Source organism: Salvelinus sp. IW2-2015, linkage group LG9 (assembly GCF_002910315.2).
Source record: "Salvelinus sp. IW2-2015 linkage group LG9, ASM291031v2, whole genome shotgun sequence".
NCBI classification, from domain to species: Eukaryota; Metazoa; Chordata; class Actinopteri; order Salmoniformes; family Salmonidae; genus Salvelinus; species Salvelinus sp. IW2-2015.
In genome coordinates, this window is record NC_036849.1 from 31,694,377 (window position 1) to 31,699,316 (window position 4,940).

At 42.4% G+C, this 4,940-nt stretch overlaps 1 protein-coding gene and 1 non-coding gene across 2 annotated transcripts in view; one reads left to right on the top strand and one right to left on the bottom strand.

The window, feature by feature from the left end:
• Nucleotides 1-4,940, top strand: part of LOC111968948 (MAM domain-containing glycosylphosphatidylinositol anchor protein 2) — a 249,599-nt gene that overhangs the window by 236,184 nt on the left and 8,475 nt on the right. The gene's annotated exons all lie outside the window — the stretch shown is intronic.
• LOC111969068 (U7 small nuclear RNA) lies at nucleotides 3,781-3,836 on the bottom strand. The gene has a single exon (XR_002877952.1). It is a non-coding gene; the product is annotated as a U7 small nuclear RNA (small nuclear RNA).

Genomic DNA, 4,940 nt, shown 5'->3' on the forward strand with positions numbered 1-4,940 from the left:
CAACCTGCTCCACTGCAGCCCCGTCGATGAAATGGGTGTCTCAGCTCCTCTTTTTCTGTAGTCCACAATCATCTCCTTGTCTTGATCACGTCTGAGAGAGGTGTTTGTCCTGGCCACCAGACGGCCAGTCTCTGACCTCCCATCCCTATAGGCTGTACGTCGTTGTCGTGATCAGGTTTACTACTGTTGTGTCATCTGCCAAACTTAATAATGGGTTGTAGTCGTCCTGGCCATGCATCATGTGTGAACAGGGAGTACAGGAGGGGACTGAGCACGCACCCCTGAGCCCCTGTGTTGAGGATCAGCTCGGGTGTTGTTACCTACCCTTACCCACCTGGGCGCCCGTCAGGAAGTCAGGATCCCAGTTGCAGAGGGAGTGTTTAGTTTCCAGGGTCCTTAGCTTTATTGATGAGCTTTGAGGCAACTATGGTGTTGAACGCTGAGCGTAGCAATTGAATAGCATCTCACCATAGGTGTTCCTTTTGTCCAGGTGTAAGGGCAGTGTGGAGGCAATAAGTGCAGTCATCTGTGGATCTTTGGGCGTTATGCAAATTTGAAGTGGTCTAGGGTTCTGATAATGTGTTGATATGAGCGATGCACCAGCCTTTCAAAGCACTTCATGCTACAGATGTGAGTGCTACGGGCTCGGTTAGTCAATTAGGCAGGTTTCCTTATGTCTTGGCAACAGGCACTATGGTGGTCTGCTTAAACATGTTAGGTATTACAGACTCAGACAGCGAGAGTTAAAATGTCAGTGAAGACACTTGCCAGTTGGTCAGCGCCATGCTCCAGATACACATCCTGGTAAATCCGTTCTGGCCCGCGGCCTTTGAATGTTGACCTGTAAAGGTCTTACTCACATCGGCTGCGAGAGCGTGATCACCCACAGTCGTCCGGAACAGCTGTGCTCTCATGCATGTTCAGTTTATTTGCCTCGAAGCGAGCATAAAGTAGTTTAGCTGTTCTGTTAGCTCGTGTCACTGCGCAGCTCTCGCCTGTGTTTTCCCTCACCTATCCCCCACTTCCCTGTTCGTTCCTCCCTGATGAGTAGATAAAATGTTTGTTACCCACTCAAGTTGTACACACACCCTTCTTTTTTAATTTGACAACCACTCAATAACACTTCAATGCCAGAATATCAAGCCCCTGGGCGCTGTGTGAAAAATGAAATTGAGCACACTATTCAGGGTTTTACGACATTCTATTGGGAGTATAATAACTTTGTCTCGTCAGATTCTTTTCAGGCTCCCCGAAGGTTGTCGTCTCACACCCCTGCTCTCCTGTTGGCGCGAGTGTCTTAATCAGACAGACAGTTGCACTTGACGCATGGGTGTAAACCCCTGACCGCAAGGACACGCTGTAACCACAATTTTCTGCTCCACCAAGCTGTCGCGATTCTGAAATAGGACCGTGTCAAACCTAATCCATTTCAGTCTCAATGGCCCTCTCTCTCTCTCTGCTCTTCAGCCTCAGCAAACCAGCAGCCAATAGCCAGAAAAGGCGACGGCTTGTGTCCTAACCTGTCTGTTTCCTTTCAACTGTTTCTGTTAGAGAAAAGGAAGGTAACCTGCATCAGAGCCTTTTTTTGATTCTGTGCAGAATGTAGTGATGGGTGTGAGGAGACTGATTTTCTCCATTTGAAGTAGAGGCATTTTGCAGAGTCTGTTGTTTGTGTCATTGGATCATCTCCAGTAAATCCACTTAAAGGCTCCCATCACAGGGAAGTGCATTTGTAGCGTGTCTAGTTTGGCCTCTACATTTGTGGACTTTACTGTGAGTATTACTGTAGTGTCTTTGCAGACATACTGTAGTATACTTTAAGTATTTACGTAGTGTTTTTGCAGACATGGACTGTAGTATACTTCTAGTATTTACCTGTAGTGTTTTTGCAGACATGACTGTAGTATACTTTTAGTATTTACTGTAGTGTTTTTGCAGACATGACTGTAGTATACTTAGTTTATTTACTGTTAGTGTTTTTGCAGACATGGGACTGTAGTATTTTACTTATATTTACTGTATTTGTTTTTGTTAGATTATCTTTCACCAAAAGAACTGGGGCCTTTCTCTTGAGAAAACCTACTGGAGGAAATATAAAAAGAGCACAAGTTCCATAACTGTATGGAACATAGCTGTATTGTGGATAATACTGTTGTATTTATTAAATATTATACAATATCTATACTAAAAAAAATTACTACAGAGTTTGTCTGGAGTCCGGAAAATAATTATAATAATTTGTACACTGCATATTGACCACAACTAAGGGCAAAAAGAAAGCCCACAATAATTCATACCTGAGACACAATCCACAGATGTTTCATCTCTCTCTTTCTTTGGTAAATTGAAGTGGGTCTAGGGTTTCTGGGATAATGGTGTTGATATGAGCCATGACCAGCCTTTCAAAGCACTTCATGGCTACAGATGTGAGTGCTACGGGTCGGTAGTCATTTAGGCAGGTTTCCTTAGTGTTCTTGGGCACAGGCACTATGGTGGTCTGCTTAAAACATGTAGGTATTACAGACTCAGACAGCGAGAGGTTGAAAATGTCAGTGAAGACACTTGCCAGTTGGTCAGCGCATGCTCGCAGTACACATCCTGGTAATCCGTCTGGCCCTGCGGCCTTGTGAATGTTGACCTGTTAAAGGTCTTACTCACATCGGCTGCGGAGAGCGTGATCACACAGTCGTCCGGAACAGCTGGTGCTCTCATGCATGTTTCAGTGTTATTTGCCTCGAAGCGAGCATAAAAGTAGTTTAGCTCGTCTGGTAGGCTCGTGTCACTGGGCAGCTCTCGGCTGTGTTTCCCTCACCTATCCCCCACTTCCCTGTTCGTTTCCTCCCTGATGATTAGATAAAAGTGTTTGCTTACCACTCAAGTTGTACACACACCTTTCTTTTTTAATTTGACAACCACTCAATAACACTTCAATGCCAGAATATCCGAAGCCCCCTGGGCGTTGGTGAAAAATGGAAATTGAGCACACTATTTCAGGGGTTTTACGACCATTCTATTTGAGTATTAATAACTTTGTCCTCCGTCAGATTCTTTTCAGGCTCCCCTGAAGGTTGTCGTCTCACACCCCTGCTCTCCTGTTGGCGCAGTGTCTTAATCAGACAGACAGTTGCACTTGAGCGATGGGTGTGACCCCTGACCTGCAAGACACGCTTGTAACCACAATTTTCTGCTCCACAAAGCTGTCGCGATTCTGAATAGGACGTGTCAACCTAATCCATTCAGGTCTCAATGGGCCCTCTCTCTCTCTCTGCTCTCTCAGCCTCAGCAACCAGCAGCCAGAGCCAGAAAGGGCTGACGGCTTGTGTCCTAACCTGTCTGTTTCCTTTCACTGGTTTCTGTTAGAGAAAGAAAGGTAACCTGCATTCAGAGCCTTTTTTTTGATTCTGTGCAGAATGTGAGTGAGTGGGTGGTGGAGAGACTGAGTTCTCATTTGAAGTAGAGGGCATTTTGCAGGAGTCTGTTGTTGGTGTCATTGGATCATCCAGTAAGATCCACTTAAGGCTCCCATCACAGGGAAGTGGCATGTTGTAGCGTGTCTAGTTTGGCCTCTACATTTTTGTGGACTTTACTGTAGTATTTACTGTAGTGTCTTTGCAGACATGACTGTAGTATACTTTAGTATTTACTGTAGTGTTTTTGCAGACATGACTGTAGTATACTTTAGTATTTACTGTAGTGTTTTTGCAGACATGACTGTAGTATACTTTAGTATTTACTGTATACTGTATTTGTTTTGTTTGATAGATATCTTTCACAAAGAACTGGGGCTTTCTCTTTGAGAAACCTACTGGAGAAATATAAAAAGAGCACAAGTTCCATAAGCTGTATGGAACATAGCTGTATGTGGATAATACTGTTGTATTTATTAAAGTATTATACAATATACTATACTAAAAAATACTACAGAGTTTGTCTGGAGCCGGAAAATAATTATAATAATTTGTACACTGCATATTGACACAACTAAGGGCAAAAAGAAAGCCCAACAATAATTCATACCTGAGACACAATCACATATGTCTTCTCTCTTGTGTGGGAATACTCGGAACAGATTTCCTAAAGTAAACACATTTTAGCTGAATTATTTTATTGTTTTTTACCAAAAACTAAAACACCCCCAAAATGTTTGTGTAGTGTATTCTACAGTTTTACTACAACATTCTATTGTAAGCACTACACGATTGAGGATTACTGCATGTGGAGTATAGTATTCTACAGTATTTTTAACCCAGACGATTGAGGGATACTACAGTATAGAGTATAGTATTCCACAGTATTTTTTAACCCAGACGATTGAGGGATACTACAGTGTGGAGTATAGTATTCTACAGTATTTTTAACCCAGACAATTGAGGATGATACCAGTTAATAGAGTATAGTATTCCACAGTATTTTTAACCCAGACGATTGAGGGATACTACAGTGTGGAGTATAGTATTCTACAGTATTTTTTAACCCAGACAATTGAGGGGATACTACAGTATTAGAGTATAGTATTCCACAGTATTCTTAACCCAGACGATTGAGGGATACTACAGTGTGGAGTATAGTATTCCTACAGCAGTATTTTTAACCCAGACAATGAGGGATACTACAGTATAGAGTATAGTATTCACAGTATTTAACCCAGACGATTGAGGGATACTACAGTGGGAGTATAGTATTCTACAGTATTTTTAACCCAGACAATTGAGGATACTACAGTATAGAGTATAGTATTCTACAGTATTTTTAACCCAGACGATTGAGGATACTCCAGTGTGGAGTATAGTATTCTACAGTATTTTAACCCAGACGATTGAGGGATACTACGTGTGAGTTAGTATTTTCTACAGTATTTCTAGCCCACAGCATTGATGGATACTACAGTGTGGAGTATAGTATTCTACAGTATTCTTTAACCCAGACGCCGATTGTATGGA